This window comes from Heterodontus francisci, unplaced genomic scaffold (genome assembly GCF_036365525.1).
Source record: "Heterodontus francisci isolate sHetFra1 unplaced genomic scaffold, sHetFra1.hap1 HAP1_SCAFFOLD_43, whole genome shotgun sequence".
Lineage (NCBI taxonomy): Eukaryota > Metazoa > Chordata > Chondrichthyes > Heterodontiformes > Heterodontidae > Heterodontus > Heterodontus francisci.
The window spans coordinates 21,024,527-21,048,087 of NW_027141852.1; the positions used below are offsets into that span (position 1 = coordinate 21,024,527).

At 45.7% G+C, this 23,561-nt stretch overlaps 1 non-coding gene across 1 annotated transcript; it reads right to left on the bottom strand.

Moving 5' to 3' along the window:
• Positions 1–21,962: 21,962 nt before the first annotated feature.
• trnar-gcg (transfer RNA arginine (anticodon GCG)) lies at positions 21,963–22,044 on the bottom strand. Its single transcript has one exon. It is a non-coding gene; the product is annotated as a tRNA-Arg (tRNA).
• Between the last annotated feature and the right edge of the window lie 1,517 nt (positions 22,045–23,561).

Consider the following 23,561-nt stretch of genomic DNA (forward strand, 5'->3'; position numbering starts at 1 on the left):
CTGGGATTGCTGCAGTGTTCCAGTGAACGTCAACGCAAGCTCGAGGAACAGTATCTCATTTACCGATTAGGCACACGACAGCCTGCCGGACTGAACATTGAGTTCAATAATTTCAGAGCATGACAGCCCCCGATTTTACTTTCATTTTTAGTTGTTTTTTCTTTTTTCTTCTTTTTTGCTTTTTTACATTTTTTACAACCTTTTATATTGCATTTATTTCATTTCATCTTAGTTTATTCAGTTTGCTTACCCACTGTTTTTTTCAGGTTTGCACTTGCTGCTGTTCAATATTCAGTCCGTTAACACCTATTCTGTACTAATGCTTTGTCTTTCAACACACCATTAACATATTGTTTGCCTTTGCTCCATGATCTTTTGGTCAGCTATGTGGCCTTGTCCAACCTGCACCTTCTCCTTTGTTATCTCTTGCCCCACCCACACCTCACTTGCTTATAACCTGTGACATGTTTAATATTTGTCAGTTCCGAAGAAGGGTCAGTGACCCGAAACGTTAACTCTGCTTCTCTTTCCACAGATGCTGCCAGACCTGCTGAGTGGTTCCAGCATTTCTTGTTTTTATTCCAAAAAATATTTGTTTGCTGCAAAAAGTACATGGCAGGTAAAATGAAATGAAAGGGTTGTGAGGCAATTCACTCCTGTACTGAAGGAAACTGATCTCCTTTGCAATCTTTGTATTTTTGACTTGGTGCTGTTTTTGAACTGTTTTGTAATGTATCTTTTTATAGTTTTTTTGACGAATAAAGTATATTTTGGAAATTAAAAAAAAGTTCAGAGAAGGTTCACTGGATTTATTCCTGTGATGAAGGGGTTGTCTTTTGAGGAGGATTGAGCAGGTTGGATCTATACTGATTGGAGTTTAGAAACATGAGAGGTGATCGTATTGAGACATCTAAGATTCTGAAGGGTCTTGACAGGGTAGATGCTGAGAGGATGTTTCCCCTCGTGGTGGAATCTAGAACTTGGGGACACAGTTTCAGAATTACGGATTTTCCATTTAAGAAGGAAATGAGGAGGTATTTCTTCACTCAGACAATCATTCATCTTTGGATTTTTATCTACAAGGAAGTCAAGGGTTCTGGGGGGCAGGCAAGAAAGTGGGGTTGATGCCATGATCAGATCAGCCATGATCCTATTGAATGGCAGAGAAGGCTCGAGGGGCCAAATGGTCTACTCCTGCTACTATTTCTGTTCTTATGATCTCATTGCAGCTTGTTCCAAATAGAGACAAAAGAGTGGAATTCCAGAGGAGAGGTGAGAGTAATTACCCTTGAGTGAGTGTGGCATCAAGGATCCCTAGAAAAATTGAAATCAATGGGAATCAGGGGAAAACTGTCCACTTGTTGGAGTCCTACCTAGCACAAAGCAAGATGATTATGGTTGGTGGAGGCCGATCATCTCAGCCCAGGCCATTGCCTCAGGAGTTTCTCAGGGTAGTGTCCTAGGCTCAACCATCCTCAGCTGTTTTATTAATGAGTTTCCCCTCAACTTAAGTCAGAAGTGGGAATGTTAGGTGATGATTCACAACTCCTCAGATACTGAAGCAGTCCATGTCTGCAAGCAGCGAGACCTGAACAACATTCAGGCTTGAGCTGATAAGTGACAAGCGACTTGGTTGCCACAAAAGTGCCATGCAGTGAACATCTCCAATGAGAGAGAATCAAACCATCTACCTTTTAATACTCAGCAGCATTATCATCACTGAATCCCTCACCAGCAACATCTTGGGGGTTACTATTGATAATAAACTAAACTGGACCAGTCACATCTATGCTGCGGCTTTTAGCGTCGGTCAGAAATTGGGAATTCTGCAGCACGTATCTCACCTCCTGACATGCCAAAGCCTGTCCATTGTCTGCAAGGCACAGGTCAGGAGTGTGATGGAATACTCTCCACTTTTCTGGATAGCTGCAGCTCCAACAACACATAAAAAGCTCAATACCACCCAGGACAAAGCAGTCCTCTTCATCGGTACCTCACCCACCACTTTAAACATTCACTCCCTCCACCACCAGAGCACAGTGGCAGCAGTGTGTACCACCTACAAGATGCACTGCAGTAACTCGCTAAGTAACGTTCGACAGCACCATCCAAACCCGTGATCACCACCACCTCGAAGGACAAGGGCAGCAGATGCATGGGAACACCACCACCTGCAGGTTCACCTCCAAGTCACTCACCATCATGACTTGGAACTATATCACCATTTCTTCTCTGTTGTTGGGTCAAAATCCTGGAACTCTCTCCGCAATAGCACTGTGGGTGTTCCTACACCACATTGACTGCAGCAGTTCAAGAAGGCAGCTCCCCACCACATTCTCAAGGGCAATTAGGGATGGGCAATAAATGCCAGCCTTGCCAGCGATACTCACACCCAAGAATGAATAAAAAAACAAATTATTCTCCACAGATTCCCCACAATACGGGCTTGGACATTTACTTCAGGAGCACAGAGCTTTATATAACTACAACATGAGTTCCAATCTTCAGATTCCATTAGCCTTTCACATTATTTTCTCCCAGTCCACTAGCTTTTAGTGATTCAGCACTCGGGTCTCTGCTTCTCCAGTTTCTAACATCTCACCACTTATAAAAAACACTCTGATCTACCTTTCGTCGGTCCTAGATGACCCCTCATTTTAAACTCCATCTGCCAAAGCATTGCTCACTCACTTAATCTATCAAGAAGATTTGAAAATAAATTTCTTGCCAAAGGATAATGTTCTGCTTCTGCTCCCTCGCCATTTGCTTTTCCCGTTAGTCTTTCATTTGGTGTAAATCCAGAGAAAGTAAAGATGGAAGGAAGGAGGGAGGGAAACATCTTCCTCCTTTTCGTGATCCCTATTTGATCTTCATTCCAGTCCAATTTGGGTGAAGAATTCCGATTGTCTGTCTCAATTTAAATAAAGTATAAACAATTCTGGAATCACCAGCGAGATATTGACATGAACATGTTTCCAGGCCAACTTTCCACAAAAGCTCCCCCACAACAATGTACGAGACACTTCATAAACTAATGACAAAATTGGGATCCGAACCCACACATGCAAAGCAAAATGCATTAGCACGCCACCGTCTTAACCTCTCGACCACCTTGTCAGCTGTTTGCACAGTACAGATCCTGGCTGTGCAGCCAGATGTGCAATGATGGAAATGCAGCTTCTGTCAGTAAATGCAATTTCCATCACATCAGGTCATGGCCTGTTGGGAATGGAGCGGTGTGAAACATTTCCAGACCATGTCCAACACGTTTCGACTTAATGTGAAAATCCACCATGGAAAGACTGGAACATACAATCATTTCATCACATCATGATTAACATCACTCAGACACCTGAACCATGAGGTCACTGACGAAGTCATGATGACCGAATTTCTCATGAAATGACAACTGAACTAACTGACTGGAAGAATTGCTTTAATTCCACATGATCAGAGAGGCACAGCCTCAGACCGACTTGGCAGATGAGTATTGATTGAATAATTTCTGTGTGAGGAATGTTCCAGCATCATAAACCAGGGGAACATGCTGACTGAGCTGTGTCTTCATCTCTTCTGGGCAGTCGGACAGTTCACCCTTCATTCTGCTCTGATTCACTTTCCCAAAGCGGATCTACAGATTCTCAAATCTGTGGACTGGGTTTTCTTATTTTGTTCCTTTTGATTTTTCTTGCTCCTGACTGAATAATATATTCTAAACCTCGGATCAACCCTCCCCTTTGCGTCGTGTTATAGTCTTGGTTAAAAAAGACACAAAACGGCACGAACAGTCTGAAACATACAACACGGTCACACTTTCCTTCAGTGAGATTAATGTTGAGCTGTTTTCCAGGTTCAATGCAACTGCAAACACATTGCTCTCAAAGAAATTGTAGGGGATTGAGTTGCCGTTGAAATATTAGCATTGAACATTTGTACAAGGAGGAACAGCCATTCCAAACTGACATCCTTCACAAAGGCAACCACTGAGCTGTTTTCTTGTGTGAATAAAATTCATAAGAAAAGTTAAAGTTCACAAGAAAACAGATGTAAACGATTGATAGCTAAACTTTTGAAGCAAGGATATGAATCCACGATTTTCTGATTATTGGACAAACACTCGAGCCAACGAAGCTACTGAGCCAGATCACAAATGCTGTGACAACTAAGGGAAGAGGAGGGCACTCTTGATTCTCATCCCACTTCTCCACAGGTCACAACATCTATTTCAACTTTTCCCACTTACTGAAACAGTCAATCATATACTCTATTTTTCCCAGAATAGAAGACACTGACCAGATTTCTTTAATGAACAACAAAATGATTCATTTATTGCAGAACAAGTTTTAACTAGTCATGAAGTAAAGCATAAACACACAGGTGGAAATTTTAAAAGTTCCCTTTTCACCTTTGCTTTTAAAGTCTTTTTAAAAAATCTTCGAGCCACATGCGCACACACACATACACCGGTTAACAGAAAAGATAAAAGGGATGTTTTTTAAAAAATTTTAAAATTTTGTTACAAACACAAAAAAAAAACTTTTGGGCTGGTTACTTGCTCATTTTTGAAGAAAACATCAGATGAGATACGTTGCTCCAAAATTGGAATACAGTCTAACTTCTGAGTATACGTAGACAGGTCACTAGGGTATTTTAGAACAGTTCTTTTCAGAAGGCACTGAGAATTAATTTTAGCAGGTCTTCTTCAAAGACATGCGATAAGATGAATTAACACACTGGACTTCTCAGGATCTTTTAAAGATTTTCTGGAAAACAAGCTGGGTTGTGGTCTTCTCTCCTTCCTTGACACTTCTTCAGGCTAACTTTATCAGCTGCTCACTCCAGCAGGTAAAACACACTGACTCTACAACCAAAAGCTTGTGAGTTTTCTGCTGTCGTAGGTGTACGTTGCTGCTGCGAGCTTGTCCAATCAAGGGGCGCAAATGACTTCACTAACCACATCTCCCTGTTCCCATGGTTTCTGTTCAATTTTTAACTTGAATTATGTGAAAAACAGTAAACATGGTTGCCAAATTGGCTCTTTCGGTGCTCTCTTGAAAAAGAACTGGTCCTACATTTATTCAGTTTGATTATGACTTCTTCAAAAAATATTTTAACAGAAGAAACAGAATCACTTCCATCACATCATGTACTTTCCCTGAGCTACAGGTTATTGAAAGACTCTCTGGCTGTGTTTATTTTAGGTGATTTTGTACTCAGGTTCTTTTGGAATCCATGTGTTTGCAGATCTTTGTGAGGGAGAGATGTGGAGATATGCTTAAAAAATTTCCCTATAAATTATTCATATCTCAGTCTTTCCCCGAACTTTGTGCAAACACATTAATGAGGGAATCACACACATCAACCCGTCAAACCTGTCTGCTGAACATTGAAAGGTGACAGTGTTTATAGTAACGGGGTTCCATTTATTCAGACACATCTTGATGATTCACACATGTAATGTATTTGTATATTATATTCATGACATTATGATGCAAATAAACACTTCCTTGCACTTGCCACGCTTGGTGAACATTTTCTCTGCTGATGCCCCCTGAATATATTAGAGAACATGGTGACGAGGTTGAGATAAAAGTCTGTAAATATAGGCAGCAAACAGCAGCAGGGACTGCAGTGAACAAGATTTACGTGACATATTTGTGCTTCTATTGGTGGGTGAAATAAGATACTAAACACACAAAATCCTACATTTGAGCTCGCGGAAGATTGCTCTGTCTATGGAGATAGCATCAAAGAATGCTCAGGAATTTTGTCCGATGCCAGTGATAGTAACACATTTCAGGGGAACTTAAAAAAAACTGGTAAAATCGGCTTTCACATAACAGATGAAATTTTGCACAGAGAAGTGTGAAGTGATACAATTTGGAAGGAAGTATGAGGAGAGGCCATATAAATGAAACATGACAATTCTAAAGTGGGTGCAGGAGCAGAGAGACAATGTACACCAATGTTAGAAGGATTGAAAAGGTAACTAAGAGCAAACAGGACACTTGGATTTATTAATATAGGCATAGAGTAAAAGCATATAAGTTATGCTAAACCTTCACAAAATGCTGGGAATGAATGGCCTCTTCCTGTACCTCCACAGAAAGCTTCCATTCCAGGTTTACACACACTCATCAGGATCACTCTCCACAGATCCTGCCACTCCAGGCTCGGACACCAACTTCAGGATCACTCTCCACAGATCCCGGCATTCCAGGTTCGGACACCCACTTCAGGATCACTCTCCATACATCCCAGCACTACAGGCTCGGAGACCCTCTTCGGAGATCCTAAATCTCCAGACACGGACATCCTTTGAGGACCACTCTCCACAGATCCTGCCACTCCAGGCTCGGACACCCACTTCAGGATCACTCTCCACAAATCCCGCCATTCCAGGTTCGGACACCCACTTCAGGATCACTCTCCATACATCCCAGCACTATGGGCTCGGAGACCCTCTTCAGAGATCCTAAATCTCCAGACACGGACATCCTTTGAGGACCACTCTCCACAGATTCTTCCCTCCAGGCTCAGACACCCTCTTCAGAGACACACTCCATCCATCCCGACGCTCCACGCACGGTTATCTCCCTCAGGATCAGATCAAAGAATGTTGCTTGTCACTTATCAGCTCAAGCCTGAATGTTGTTCAGGTCTTGCTGCTTGCAGGCACAGACTGCTTCAGTATCTGAGGAGTTGTGAATCATCAGCGAACATGCCCACTTCTGACTTATGTTGAAGAGAAAGCCATCAATGAAACAGCTGAGGATGGTTGGGCGTAGGGCACTGCCCTGAGAAACTAGGGATCCAGTCATGAAAGGTGGAGGACAATTAAATAACGAACCAGATGAGGAGGCTCCAAAAACTTCCCTATCCTCAATGTTGGTGGAGCCGAGCACGTCAGTGCAAAAGATAAAGCTGAAGCATTTGAAACCATCTTCAGTCAGAAATTGCTCAGTGGATGATTCATCTCGGCCTCTTGAGGTCCCCAGCATCACAGCTTCCAGTTTTCAGCCAATTCGCTTCACTCCACATGATAGCAAGAAACAGCTGAAGGCACTCAGTACAACAAAGACTATGGGCCCTAAAAACATTCCGGCTCGAGTACTGAAGACTTGTGCTCCAGAACTAGCTGCGCCCTCAGCCAAGCTGTTCCAGTAGAGCGACAACACAGGCATCTACTCAACAATGTGGAAAATTGCCCAGGTGTGCCCTGTCCGTAAAAAAGCAGGACAAATCCAATCTGACCAATTGCCGCCCCATCAGTCTACTATCAATCATCAACAAAGTGATGGAAGATGTCACCAACAGTGCTATCAAGCACCACACACTTAACAATAATCTGCTCATCGATGCTCAGTTTAGGTTCTGCCAGGGTCTCTCAGCTCCAGGAAATAATTTGGCAGATAGAGTAGAATGTGGGAAAATGTGAGGTTATCCACTTTGGTAGGAAGAATAGAAAAGGAAAATATTATTTAAATTGTGAGAGATTACAGAATGCTGCGGTGGAGAAGGATCTGTGTGTCTTCGTACATGAATCACAAAAAGTTACCATGCAGGTACAGCAAATAATTAGGAAGGCAAATGGAATGTTACCCTTGATTGCAAGGGGAATGGAGTATAAAAGTAGAGAAGTGTTGCTACAAATGTACAGGGTGCTGGTGAAACCACACCTAGAGTACTGTGTACAGTTTTGGTTTCCTTATTTAAGGAGGGATATACTTGCATTGGAGGCAGTTCAGAGAAGGTTCACTAGATTTATTCCAGTGATGAAGGGGTTGTCGTATGAGGAAAGTTGAGCAGGTTGGACCGATACTCATTGGAGTTGAGAAAAATGAAAGGTGAACGTATTGAGACATATAAGATTCTGAGGGGACTTGGCAGGGTAAATGCTGAGAGGAAGTTTCCCCTCGTGGTGGAATCTAGAACTAGGGGACACAGTTTCAGATTTAGGGGTTTTTCATTTAAGAAGTAATTTCTTCTCTCAGAGCGTCATTAATCTTTGGAATTCTCTACCGCAGAGAGCAGTGGAGGCTGGGTCATTGAATGTCTTCAAGATTTTTATCTACAAGAGAGCCAAGGGTTATGTGGGCAGGCAGGAAAGTGGGGTTGAGGTCAAGATCAGGTCAGCCATGATCCTATTGAATGGCGGAGCAAGCTCGAGGGGCCAAATGGCCTACTCCTGCTACTAGTTGTTCTGATCTTATGTTGTTATGATCTCATTGCAGCTTGGTCCAAACAGAGATGAAAGAGTGGAATTCCAGAGGAGAGGGGAGAGTGATTGCCCTTGAGTGAGAGTGGCATCAAGGATCCCTAGCAAAATTGAAGTCAATGGGAATCAGGGGGAAAACTCTCCACTTGCTGGAGTTGTACCTCACACAAAACAAGATGGTTGTGGTTCGTGGAGGCCAATCATCTCAGCCCAGGACATTGCTTCAGTAGTTTCTCAGGGTAGTGTCGTAGACCCAAACATCCTCAGCTGTTTCATTGACGACTTTCCCTTCAAAATAAGTCAGAAGTGGGAATGTTAGGTGATGATTCACAACTCCTCAGTTGAAGCAGTCTGTGCCTACAAGCAGCAAGACCTGAACAATATTCAGGCTTGAGCTGATAAGTGACAAGCAACCTTCTGGCCACACAAGTGCCAAGGAGTGAACATCTCCAATGAGAGAGAGAGAAAAATCTACCTTTTGATATTCAGAGCATTATCATCGCTGAATCCCCCACCATCAATATGTTGGGGGTTACCATTGACCAGAAACTAAACGGGACCAGTCAGATCTATGCTGCAGCTATAAGCGTAGGTCAGAGATTAGGAATTCTGCAGCAAGTGGGAAAGATTAGGAATTCTGGGGGCGTCACAGTGGCGCAGTGGTTAGCACCGCAGCCTCACAGCTCCAGCAACCCGGGTTCAATTCTGGGTACTGTCTGTGTGGAGTTTGCAAGTTCTCCCTGTGTCTGCGTGGGTTTTCTCCGGGTGCTCCGGTTTCCTCCCACAAGCCAAAAGACTTGCAGGTTGGTAGGTAAATTGGCCATTATAAATTGTCCTATAGTATAGGTAGGTGGTAGGGAAATATAGGGACAGGTGGGTATGTGGTAGGAATATGGGATTAGTGTAGGATTAATATAAATGGGTGGTTGATGGTCGGCACAGACTCGGTGGGCCGAAGGGCCTGTTTCAGTGCTGTATCTCTAAACTAAACTAAGTATCTCACCTCCTGATACACCAAAACCTGTCCACCATCTACAAGGCACAAGTCAGGAGTGTGATGGAATACATCCCACTCAAGAAGCTCAATACCATCCAGGACAAAGCAGCCCACTTAATCGCCACCTAACCCACCACCTTAAACATTCACTCTCTCCACCACCAGTACACAGAGTCTGCAGTGTGTACCATCTCTATATGCACTGCAGTAACTCGCCATGTAACCTTCAACAGCACCTTTCAAACCCCTGACCTCTACCACCTCGAAGGACAAGGGCAGCAGATGCATGGGAACTCGCCATCTGCAGGTTCCCCTCCAAGTCACTCACCATCCTGACTTGGAACTATATCGCCATTTCTTCACTGTTGTTGGGTCACAATCCTGGAACTCCCTCCCCAACGGCGGTGTGGGTGTTCCTGCACCACATGGACTGCAGCAGTTCAAGAAGGCAGCTCACCAATACATTCTCAAGGGCAATTAGGGATGGGTAATAAATGCTCACCTTATCAGCGATGCTCACATCCAAGAATGAATAAAAAACAAATCACTCTCCACAGATTCCCCACAATCTGGGCTTGGACATTCGCTTCAGGAGCACAGAGCTTTATATAACTGCAACATGAGTTCCAAACTTCATATTCCGTTCGCTTTTCACATTATTTTCTCCCAGTCCACTAGCTTTTAGTAATTCTGTATTCGGGTCTCGGCTCCTCCACAGTTTCTAACATCTCACCTCTTACAAAAAAACACTCTGATCTATCTTTCTTCAGTATTACATGACCCCACATTTTAAACTCCATCTGTCAAAGCATTGCTCACTCACTTAATCTATCAAGAAGATTTGAAAATAAATTTCTTGCCAAAGGATAATATTCTGCTTCTGCTCCCTCGCCGTTTGCTTTTCCCATTAGTCTTTCACTTGGTGTAAATCCAGAGAATATAAAGATAGAAGGAAGGGAGGGAGGGAAAATCTTGCTCCGTTTTGTGATCCCAATTTGATCTTCATTCCAGTCCAATTTGGGTGAAGAATCCCAATTGTCTGTCTCAATTTTAATAATATATAAACAATTCTGGAAACACCGTCTGGAAATTGACAAGAACAGGTTTCCAGTCTGACTTTATGCAAAAAGTCACCCATTAGAAATAAAGGAACTGCACAGCTCACAAACTAACAACAAGGATGGGTTTCGAACCCATACATGAAGAACACAATACATTAACAGTCCATCACCTTAACCTTGCAGCCACCTTGTCAGATGCACAATCATGGCTGTCACCTTCAGCACAACTCCTGGCTGTGCAGCCAGCTGCAGTGACCCAATGATTCAAGCATCTGAGTGATGTTAATCATGATGTGATCAAATGATTGTATGTTCCACTCTTTCCGTGGTGGGTTTTCACACTGAGTGGAAACGTGTTGGACATGGTCTGGAAATGTTTCACACCGCTCCATTCCCTGTTTCATTTACTTACAGAAGGTATATTTCCATCATTATACAACCCATAAGATGAACTTTTTTCAAAAGACTTCAGTGTATTTAACTCTGTGTCCAACACTGTGAGGCAGCTTTCTGTGTTTATAAAGAGTGCAATTTAATGACTGGTCTCTTGGATCTTGGATCAACCAGGGTGACAGATAGAGGTCTGTGTGCAGAGGGTTTGGAGGTGAGCTCTGATTCCTAACCCTTTCTGGATTGTGAGGAATAAAGAATGAATGAGAGAGAGAGAATGTGGGAGAAGGGATGATGGAAGAATTTGTTTGTGAACCTGATTAAAAATGTCTCAAACGCAAGATAATATTAAGTTTTCGAGAGCAGAACATTAACATAATCTGAGTTCCGCGATCTGGTCGGGTCCCATTCCCCTGAAGTGAGGAATGAACGGGTGGGGAAATTCCACCTGGAGTTATATTTGTCTCCAATGAAGATGAGTTCACAGTGAGGCTGGAATAGCTCAGTTGGGAGAACACTAGATTGAAGAACCAGGATACAATCCCTGGTTTCATCAGTTTTAATTTGGTGTCTCCATCAGTTTAAGTAGAGAGAATCAGAGGGGAGATCTTCCACTCTTGGCCCCATGGGCTGAATTTTAAACTAACGGTGCGGCTCTCGGCAGAGGCACCGGAAGCGGGTGTCGTCACCACACGAGTGAAATGTGGCCGAATGACTCCGATCACGGAGCAGCCGACCAATTAATGAAGGGGAGGCGTGGGGCCCATGTAAACAAGGACCTGAGGCAGGGAACAAGGCACCGATGGCACCGACATTTGACACAACGGCAGGTGCTGACACCATATTTAAAGGGCTGCCAACCCTGCATTCACTGCTGCCTGGTTTAAAGGAGTGTCTTCCTGAGAGCCCTCTGATGCCCCAGGACCCGTTCTGCTGCCTCTGCTGCCCCAGGACCCGTTCTGCTGCCTCTGCTGCCCCAGGATCCGTTCTGCTGTCTCTGCTGCCCCAGGACCCGTTCTGCTGTCACTGCTGCCCCAGAACTCGTTCTGCTGCCTCTGCTGTCCCAGGACACGTTCTGCTGCCTCTGATGCCCCAGGACACATTGTGCTGCCTCTGATGCCCCAGGACCCGTTCTGCTGCCTCTGCTGCCTGCTGAGTAAGGAGCTGAATGCGAGCCTGCAGTGACCATGGTCCCACGGTTTAGCGATGCCTCCCTGCAGGTTCTCCTCCAGGTGGCAAGAGAAAGGTGGAAGATCCTCTTCCCCAGGGATGGGAGGTGGAGACCTGCCCACCTGACCAAGCAAAGCTGGCTGAAGATAGTCGGTGAGGTCAGCAGACGTGGGGTCACCCCCAGAACATGGATCCAGTACAGGAAGTGGGTCAATGACCGGATCCAGGCTGCTCAGGCGAAAACTCAAAACACTTTGGACCCTTTGGACATTGCATGTGGCAGAGTGAGAGGGAGTGTTTGGTGGAAAGGGAGTGACCACCCAGTCATGTGTATTGGGGAAGGGCAGCAGGACATGCTGCCTGAGGCTTGGCTGCATCTCGGTGAGAGGTGCACGTCAGTCATTGTATAAACTCACACAGTCCCTCGAGAGGGGCCACATGCAGGAGGAATACGTGTGTCCCCATCATGGACTGCTGGACTATCACCATCAGAGATGTTGGGCTTGTCCCCGCTGGGAGACTAACTTTGTTCATCATTGTGTCTGCAGGAGAAGACATCCCACAATTGGAAAGAGCGTGTCAAGACCGGCGGTGGATGCCTTATCTCCATGTCCTCGTCCCGATGGAGGAGGAGGCCATGGAACAGGCAGGGCAGCAAAGCAGCTGCTCCATAGCTGATGGAGAGACAGGGACACCTACCCAAGAGAGTGAGTGAACATCTCCTGGGGCACAAGGGAGCATCTGCTGCAAAGGAGCCACACTGCTCATCTGTTCACCACTGCATCAATGGAGCTGCACGTTAGGGGTGGTTGGGATGTCATGATGGGAAGACCCTAACCCTTCAATGTCCCTGTTTACTCATGAGGGCCCGGATGAACGACAAAAGCAAAGAGCTGGAGAGACTGGGGGACAGCCGGACATGTCTGAGGAGGAGGAGGGAGCCTCAGAGGGTGCACTATCACCTCATTCCCCTGCGCCCTTCACCAGCACAGAAACTCTCACGTTGGTGGGTATCCGTTCGCGGTTAGATTCTGGCATACAAACTGGTGAGCACATCACAGACAGGCCCGGGCAGCTGGCGGAGGCTGTGACAGCCGAGGCCACTGGGAGTTGGTGGTTTGTGGGAGGCCAGGCCCATGCTGTGCCCCAGGCTGATGACGTGCCTCTTGTGTCACCAGCAACACGGAAAATGCTGCAGCTGCAGTGAGAGGTCAGGCAACATTTGTCAGAGTTGCCAGAGGCTATGTGTACCCAAGCACGGACGATGGAGGAGTCCATCCAGGCCTTGGGTGCTGCACTGTCTCTGATGGGGGTGTGTCTGGCTTCCTCCATTGAGAGATTGGTGACTCTCATGGAGAACCAGATCCAGCCGATCAATCAGTGGCTGCTGGAGATGTGCACAGACCTGCACTCCATCACTTTGTCCAGGAGCTCCATCCAGTGGTGACAAGGTGAGAGGGGGGACGAGGCACCTGAACTCTCCACTTGGTCCACGTCCCTCTCAGGTCAGCAGGGAGGTACAAGTGTGTCTTATAAGGGGGAGGAGCAGATGGCTCAAAATGGAGACGTGTGACCAGTGGTGTTCCACAGGGATCCGTGCTGGGACCACTGTTGTTTGTGATATACATTAATGATTTGGAGGAAAGTATAGGTGGACTGATTAGCAAATTTGCAGACGACACTAAGATTGGTGGATTAGCAGATAGTGAAGGGGACTGTCAGAGAATACAGCAGAATATAGATAGATTGGAGAGTTGGGCAGAGAAATGGCAGATGGAGTTCAATCAGGGCAAATGCGAGGTGATGCATTTTGGAAGATCCAATTCAAGAGTGAACTATACAGTAAATGGAAAAGTCCTGGGGAAAATTGATGTCCAGAGAGATTTGGGTGTTCAGGTCCACTGTTCCCTGAAGGTGGCAACGCAGGTAAATAGAGTGGTCAAGAAGGCATACGGCATGCTTTCCTTCATCGGACGGGGCATTGAGTACAAGAGTTGGCAGGTCATGTTACAGTTGTATAGGACTTTGGTTCGGCCACATTTGGAATACTGCGTACAGTTCTGGTCGCCACATTATCAAAAGGATGTGGATGCTTTGGAGAGGGTGCAGAGGAGGTTCACCAGGATGTTGCCTGGTATGGAGGGCGCTAGCTATGAAGAGAGGTTGAGCAGATTAGGATTATTTTCATTAGAAAGACGGAGGTTGAGGGGGGACCTGATTGAGGTGTACAAAATCATGAGCGGTATAGACAGGGTGGATAGCAAGAGGCTTTTTCCCAGAGTGGGGGTTTCAATTACTAGAGGACACGAGTTCAAAGTGAAAGGGGAAAAGTGTAGTGGGGATATGCGTGGAAAGTTCTTTACGCAGAGGGTGGTGGGCACCTGGAACGCATTGCCAGCGGAGGTGGTAGATGCGGGCACGATGGAGTCTTTTAAGATGTATCTAGACAGATACATGAATGGGCAGGAAGAAAAGAGATACAGAACCTTAGAAAATAGGCGTCATGTTTAGAGAGAGGATCTGGATCGGCGCAGGCTTGGAGGGCCGAAGGGCCTGTTCCTGTGCTGTAATTATCTTTGTTCTTTGTTTTTTGTTTATCTGGGGGCCCCTCTCAGGGTGCTCCTGGTGTGGACGGTAATTCCAAAGTCCCTTGCCAGTGACACCAGTGATGCCAGCACATCCATCTTCCTCGATGACAGACGGGGTCCCTGTACCTGTGCAGGAGGCCCTCAGTGTGCCAGGGCCCTCTAGGACTCAGGCAGCAGAGGATGGCCGCCAATGTCATCCCAAGCCATGGAGCAGCAAGGTCAGCAGCCTGTCTCCACCTCAGCTGACAGAGCAGGGGGAGTAGCAGGGAGTAACACCCGGAAGAGATTTAAGATGAGCACCTCGATTCACTGAGGGGTTCACGGGTGAATGTACATTCCAGATGGATAGGGTTGTGTTTGGTGTCACACAGAATAAAGAAATGATGTTCTCTCACTATGTCTCCTTCCTATTGTTGATGCCCTTTGGGACTTCATTTCAACCCTTCCTCCCAAGGGGCTGGAAGTGAGGGACCAAGCCCTGAGTTCACAAAGCTTCGGCCTTGTCACTGTGCGATGTGTACCTGGGCGCTGTAGTGTAGAAGGAAGGAGGTGACAACAGGGCTGTTTAAAGCTAAGACTTTATTGCTGTGGTTCCGGAAGGTGGTGAGTCTCAAAGGAAACTTGAATGTATAAGGGTGTCTCGTGTCTCCCTTGTGTGTATCTCATGGAGGCTTTCCTGCTGTGCCTGAGGTCCTTCATCTGGCACTGCTTGGGCAGCATCCTCCTCCACATCCTCATCATCAGAGGAGACATCACATTCCATGATATCCACACGAGTCAACACCTCACCCCTCCGTCATGCCAGATTGTGCAGAGCACAGCAAGCCACCATGATACGGGAGACTCTCGCTGGGACATACTGAAGGGCTCCACAGGAACAATCTAAGTGCCTGAATCTCATCTTCAGGAGACCAATGGCCTCTTTGATGGTCGCTCGGGTTGACCCGCAGCAGGTGTTGTACCTCTCCTCTGAATCGTTGTGTGGGTTCCTCACAGGCGTCAGCACTCATGTTCTCACTGGGTTGCCCTTGTCTCCAAGGATCCATCTCAGAAAGCGCATGGGGCCACGGAAAGGTTCTGGCACCTGGGAGTGTCTTGGTATGCAGGCGTTGTGGCTGCTTCCCGGGATTTGTGCACACACCTGTAGGATCCATTTGTGATGGTCACAGACCAGTGACACACTGAGCAAGTGGAAGCCCTTCCTGTTGAAGGCTGCTGGCTGGTCTGCAGGAGCCTTGATGGTCACATGGGTGCAGTCGATGACAACCTACACCTGGGGGAATCCAGCGATGGCCCCGAATCCTATAGCTCTCTCAGCTTGACTGTTTGGATCAATGTGCACATAGTCACCGGCCCTCCTGAACAGGACATTGGTGACCTCCTTGATGCACTGATTCACCACAGACTGTGAGATTCCACACATATCGCCAGTGGATCCCCGCAATGATCTGCTGGTGGAGAAGTTCAGTGGCACGGTGACCTTCAGTGACACTGGCATCAGGTGCCCACCAAGTCCTATGGGGCACAGCTGCATCATGGCAGAGAGATCAGTGACAACCTCCGTGGAGAGGCGCAGTCTGGGGAGACACTGTCACTCGGACATCTGCAGGTAGTTGAACCTCGGCTGACGTGTTCCTCTGCCTCCTTCTCCAGCCTCCTGTTCGAGGCTGGCCCTCCTGTGGGCCCCCAAGCTGCTGTGGTGTCCCTGCTGGTGCCTGCGCCTCCCTCCCTCCCTCTCTACTCCTCCTCCTCTTCAATGGGAGCCTGGAATCCAGGGTGAATGAGGCCCATGACAGGTTGCCCCTCCCTGAGTGCAAGGCCTTCACAGTAAACAACACCCAGCCACATTTACCTCATTTGTCACCCTCAATGAGGTGGCACTGCCCCAATAACACCCGGGTGTGGCTCACCCTGCAGAGCTGGCACATTGGCCCCCACTCCTGACAGTGTTTCCCGATGCCCTTTCCCCCTCCACCCTTGCTGCCAATTTACGCTGCCTCACCCGACAGCTTCCCAGTGAAGCCAACACTCAGCTCCCACCTCCCAGTCACCTCCTTTAACCAGGCGAGGCTCTGAAGCCCCAGGGTTCCCGTGTGCTATTAATTCAATTGGACCCAGTGAATAAAATTGCTGACAATTGGACTCATAAATACTTTAAATGCCTTCTTGCCGTGTTGATGTGCGAAGTCTGCCCTCCATGTCAGCCGCCGACAGAAATATCCGGTCCGACGTCTTCCTTCCCTATTTTATACACCCCCCTCCCCCTCCCCAGCCTCCATTCCCATCTCCAACGGTCCCTTAAAATTCTGGCCCATGTCTCTAAGACTAAAGGGAGTGAAACTACAGCCGCTCCTTAGACTGAACAGGGAGAGCTGCTCTCTCTGTGTTGAAAGTGAATGAATCTGCTCTTTACCTTGTCTCACTGAAACGTTCACTGTGTGGAAATGTCTGTTTGAAAATGTTTTCCTGTTATATTAAAGGAACAGAGGAGCAGAAGTGAGGTACTGTTCAACAGAGAGGTTTGGAAGTGGGTGAAGGGGTGGAGTGACGGTGGGAGTGAGAGGCGCAGTGAGTTGGCCATTCTCAATAGAGTGTCAGGAATGAAGGTCAGAGGAACAGACCAGGCAGGAAACACAGAAAGAGCGAGGAGAAGCTGGTGTGAAAAACAGAGATTAAACAACAGGCTTGTTCAGTCAGTTCCGAAGAAGGGTCACTGACCCGAAACGTTAACTCTGCTTCTCTTTCCACAGATGCTGCCAGACCTGCTGAGTGAATCCAGCATTTCTTGTTTTTGTTTCAGTTGGTTTGGGTCTGGTGTTTAGAATACCCGGAATCTGGGTTCACTTCATTTCCAACTCAGCAATTGTACCAACATTATGTTCATAAAACCATAGAATGATACACAAAGAAGGAGACCATTTGGTCCATTGTGTCAATGCTGTCTCTTTGGTTGTGTTATCCAATTAGTTCTGATGCTCAGCTTTTTCCTGTAATCTGTTCATTTTCCTTCCAGTATTTATCCCTATTGCTTTTCAAAGTTACTACTGAATCTGCTTTCAAGTCCTGATCAGACAGTGCATTCCAAATCACAACACATCACCGTATAAATCCCGACCTCATTTCGCCTCTGGTTCTTTTCTCAATCACCTGATAAATACATCCTCTGGTTACTGACCCTTTTGCCACTGGAAACAATTTCTCCTTATTTAACTTATTGAAAACCTTCTTGATGATGTCACATACTAGACTGCCAGTAAAACTGAAGCCCATGTAATAAAAGGGACAATGACAGCATGGATATGAAATAAGCAGACTGATAGGAACATAGGAGCAGGAGTAGGCCATTCAGCCCGTCGAGCCAACCCCGCCATTCAATATGATGATGACTGATCATCCACTTCAATGCCTTTTTCCCACACTATGTCCATATCCCCTATGTCATTTGCATTTAGAAATCTGTCAATCTCTGCTTTAAACATACTCAATGACTGAGCTTCCACAGCCCTCTGGGGTAGAGAATTCCAAAGATTCACAACCCTCTGAGTAAAGAAATTTCTCCTCGTCTATGTCCTAAGTGGCTTTCCCCTTATGTTGAAATTGTGTCCCCTGGTTCTAGATTCCTCAACCGGAGGAAATAGCTTCATCTACCTGTCTATCCCTTTAAATATATGGTAAGTTTCAATGAGATCACCTCTCATTCTTCGAAACTCTATAGAATACAGTCCCAGTTTCCCCAAAATCTCTTCATAGGACAGTCCCGCCACCCCGGGAACAAGTCTGGTGAACCTTCGTTGTACTCCCTCTATGGCAATGATATCCTTCCTAAGGTAAGGGGACCAAAACTGCACACAGTATTCCAAAGTGCAGTCTAACCAAGGTTATATACAATTGAAGCAATACTTCACTACTCCTGTACTCAAATCCTCTTGTGATAGAGTCTAACATGTCATTCGCCTTCCTAATTGCTTGCTGCACCTGCATGTTAGCTTTCAGTCACTTACTGACAAGGACACCCAGGCCCCTTTGTCCATCTACACTTTCTAATCTCTTACCATTTAAGAAATGATCTGCACATCTGTTTCTCCTGCCATAGTGGACAACCTCACATCTTTGCACATTATATTCCATGTGCCACTTTCTTGTCCACTCACTAAGTCTGTCCAAATCCCCTTGAAGCCGCTTTGCATCTTCCTCACAACACACATTCCCACCTAGTTTTGTGTCATCTGCGAACTTGGAAATAGTACATTCGGTCCCCACATCCGAATCATTGATATATATTGTGAACAGCTGGGTCACAGTGTGGTGGTGAACAGTTGTATTTCTGTCTGGAGGAAGGTTTACAGTGGGTTCCCCATGGTTCCTCATAACTGCAGTTATGTGAAGACACTGGAAAAGCTGGGGTTGTTCTCCTTGGAGCAGAGCAAGTTCAGAACAACTTTGACAGAGTTAGAATCAAGGAATCAAATGGTTACAGTACAGAAGGAGACCATTCAGTCCATCATGTCCATGACAGCTCTTTGCAAGAGCAAATCAGCTAATTCCACTCCTCTGCCCTTTCATTGTAACCCTGCAAATTTTCTCTATTCAGGTGTTTATCCAATTCCCTTTTGAAAGCCACGATTGAATCTGCCTCCAGCACACTCTCAGGCAGTGTATTCCAGATCTAAACCACTCGCTCTGTCCCACACCCCTGGTACCATTGCAGAAAATCTCTTCTGTTCATTTCATCCCTCATAAATAATTGAAATGAAATGTTTATTAGGAAATGCACAACATAAAAAGGAGAGAGAAATAAATGCTGAGCAAAATAGAAGTCAATGCTTGGAAGGTAAAAAGAGCAAAAGATGTAACTTTTATTCTGGATGAGTGAGAGGAATATATCACACTTTGGGGATTTTGTAAGAGGATTTATTGATAAACCTGGGATTTGAGAGGAAGCTGGTTCATGGTTTACAGAACAAATTCAGCCCCTGGGATTGAGCCAACAGCTGCACTGTCCAATAACAGACAGGCCGGGGACACTGTCTCAGGCCTAGTGAGCTCAGTCGATGAAAGCATGAAACTCTGAATCTCAAGTTTTTGAGTTTGAGCCCCACGATGGGTGTTTTTTATTTCCTTTTTAGGCTGATTTTGCAGGCATTCTCCAGCTCTGAATTCCTCGGCAGAGAGTTCAAGGAGTGTTTGAAATGAGATTCAACAGCAGTATGAGAAAGTCTCTCCTTGATTCAGGACTCTTACCTCTCTGCAGCAACTCGCTGCTGAAGATTGAACTTTATCTCATTTCATTCTCAGCTCAGGGTCAGTGTGGATCACTGGGACTTCTGGCTGTCTCCCACTTCACAATCCATCAGTGCTGAGAAAGCAATGGGGAATATTACTCACATGTTACAATGTTTTATAAATACTTGAATGTATTTCACACTGTGTCTAACAGTGTGAATCTCCCCTGGTATATCAGCTCACCAATACTTCAACAGAACATTCACATAATGTGAGCTCTGAGATCTGTTCAGATCCCATTCCCAAGACCTGGAAAGTGGGATTGGGCTGGATCGCTCTTTTTCAGCTGGCACAGACACGATTGCTAAATGGTCTCATTCTGTGCCATAAATTTTCTCCATTTTCTATGTTCTATGAAGTTAGGTGTGATTGGGAGGGGCAATTCCACCAGGGTTATATTTTCTACCAAAACAATGACACAAGGGATACTTCACTTTTTTATTCATTCATTCATGCGATGTGGGCGTTGCTGGTCAGGCCAGCATTTACTGCCCATCCTTAATTGCCCTTGAGAAGTTGGTGGGGTGGGCTGCCTTCTTGAACCACCCTTGAGTGAGTGTGGCATCAAGGATCCCTAGCAAAATTGAAGTCACTGGGAATCAGGGGGAAAACTCTCCACTTGCTGGAGTCGTACCTCGCACAAAACAAGATGGTTGTGGTTCGTGGAGGCTAATCATCTCAGCCCAGGACATTGCCTCAGGGGTTTCTCAGGGTAGTGTCCTAGACCCAAACCCAGCTGTTTCATTGACGACTTTCTCTTCAACATAAGTCAGAAGTGGGAATGTTAGATGATGACTCACAACTCTTCAGATACTGAAGCAGTCTGTGCCTGCAAGCAGCAAGACCTGAACAACATTCAGGCTTGAGCTGATAAGTGGCAAGCAACCTTCTGGCCACACAAGTGCCAAGCAGTGAACATCTCCAATGAGAGAGAAAAAAAATCTACCTTTTGATATTCAGAAGCATTATCATCGTTAAATCCCCCACCATCAATATCTTGACCAGAAACGTAACTGGACCAGTCACATCTATGCTGTGGCTATAAGCGCAGGTCAGAGATTACGAATTCTGCAGCAAGTATCTCACCTCCTGACACCCCAAATCCTGTCCACCATCTACAAGGCACAAGTCAGGAGTGTGATGGAATACATCCCACTCAACAACACTCAAGAAGCTCAACACCATCCAGGACAAAGCAGCGCACTTGATCGGCACCTAACCCGCCACCTTAAACATTCAATCCCTCCACAACCAGTACACAGTGGCTGCAGTGTGTACCATCTCCACATGCACTGCAGCACTCGCCAAGTCTCCTTCAACAGCATCTTCCAAACTCGTGACCACTACCACCTCGAAGGACAAGGGCAGCAGATGCATGGGAACTCACTACCTGCAGGTTCCCCTCCAAGTCACTCACCATCCTGACTTGGAACGATATCGCCATTTATTCACTGTTGTTGGGTCACAATCCTGGAACTGCCTCCCCAACGGCAGTGTGGGTGTTCCTGCACCATATGGACTGCATCAGTTCAAGAAGGCAGCTCTCCACCACCTTCTCAACGGCAATAGGAATGGGTAATAAATGCTCGCCTTATCAGCGATACTCACACCCAAGAATGAATAAAAACCAAATCACTCTCCACAGATTCCCCACAATCTGGGCTTGGACATTTACTTCAGGAGCACAGAGCATTATATCACTGCAACATGAGTTCCAATCTTCATATTCTGTTCACTTTTCACATTATTTTCTACCAGCCCACGAGCTTTTATTAATTCAGTATTCGGGTCTCTGCTCCTCAACCGTTTCTAACATCTCACCTCTTCCAAAAAAACACTCTGATCTGTCGTCGGTAGTCGATGACCCCTCATTTTAAACTCCATCTGCCAAAGCATTGCTCACTCACTTAATCTATCAAGAAGATTTGAAAATAAATTTTTTGCCAAAGGATAATTTTCTGCATCTGCTCCCTCGCCATTTGCTTTTCCCATTTGTCTTTCACTTGGTGCAAATCCAGAGAAAGTAATGATGGAAGGAAGGAGGGGAAGAAAAATCCTGCTCCGTTTCGTGATCCCTATTTGATCTTCATTCCAGTGCAGTTTGGGTGAAGAATTCCAATTGTCTGTCTCAATTTTAATAAAGTATAACAAATTCTGGAATCACTGTCTGCACATTGACAAGAACAGGTTTCGAGGCTGACTTCACACATGAGCTCACCCAACATAAATAATACACGAAACAGCTCATAAACTCGCGACAAGGATGGGATTCGAACACACGTGTGCAAAGTACAATAGATTCGCAGTCCATCGCCTTAACCTCTCGGCCACCTTGTCAGCTGCAGAGACATAGCTGTCACCTTCAGCACAGCTTCTGGCTGTGCAGCCAGCTGTGGAATGATGGAAATATATCTTCTGTAAGTAAATGAAGTTGGGAATGGAGCAGTGGGCAACATTTCCAGACCATGTCCAACACGTTTCTACTCAGTGTGAAAAACCACCACGGAAAGACTGGAACATACAATCATTTCATCACATCATGATTAACATCACTCAGACACCTGAACCATTAGGTCACTGATGAAGTCATGATGACCGAATTTCTCATGAAATGAAAACTGAACTAACTGACTGGAAGAATTGCTTTAACCCCACATGATCAGCGAGGCACAGCATCAGGCCGACTTGTCGGGTGGTGTAAACAGATATCACTGCTTCTGATCTTCACCAGAACAGAGAGTGAGATGTAACATTGATCATCAAACAGACTGTGAGAGAATACAACAGAATAAAACACATGGAGAGACACTGTGGAATAACAAATAGATTTGATTGGAATGTTGAAATTTTGATTGGAATGGATAAAACACCAGAAACAGCAGATTAAATTGGGATTCTCATCATTATATTGATCTGGGACAGAAAAGAGAAACTGATGGAAAGAAGAGAAGAAGGAAGAAAAGAAAGGATGGAACTGTTCAATCTTTTCAGTTTTTTCACTCGCCCATCAAAGCTGATAAAAAAAGTTGCAAATAACAGAGTATTTCACCAAAAAGGGAGATTAAATGTTGCTGAAACCTTGGATCGAAGGATGCCCCAAAAGATCACCTGTTTAACTGTCTCCTCACTGGGGGATTTCAATCAGTGAGCAATATTATTCTCTACTTTTTTTGTTAATTGGTCCCAGAACTGTCACTTGGAATTAATATCTGTGTTCCGACTCCTGAATAATAAAATTGTGAGTTTCTCGATATTTTCTGGACACAGTTCCTGCTGAAAGAACTAAGAACTCTTTTCTAATTTGCACAATACTCTATACACACTCATCAAGCCTGCTAAGCTAGCATCCTTGGTGCTGCTCTCTCTTCTCCCAAACTTCATCTCATGTGACTGTTCCATCATCACTCTGACAGTGGGAGGGGTTGATCCCACTATCTTCAACATTAACCCTTTACATCCTTATACCACACTGTCTGTCCAAAATAAATGGGTGGAGGGAACTTCCTTCATTTATCAAAACACCAACAGCAGCACAGTGGCGCAATGGTTAGCACCGCAGCCTCACAGCTCCAGCGACCAGGATTCAGTTCTGGGTACTGCCTGTGTGGAGTTTGCAAGTTCTCCCTATGTCTGTGTGGGTTTCCGCCGGGTGCTCTGGTTTCCTCCCACCTCCAAAAGACTTGCAGGTTGATAGGTAAATTGGCCATTGTAAATTGTCCCTCGTGTAGGTACGTGGTAGGAGAATGGTGGGGATGTGGTAGAGAATATGGGATTAATGTAGGATTAGTATAAATGGGTGGTTGCTGGCTGGCACAGACTCGGTGGGCCGAAGGGGCTATATCTCTAAATAAGAA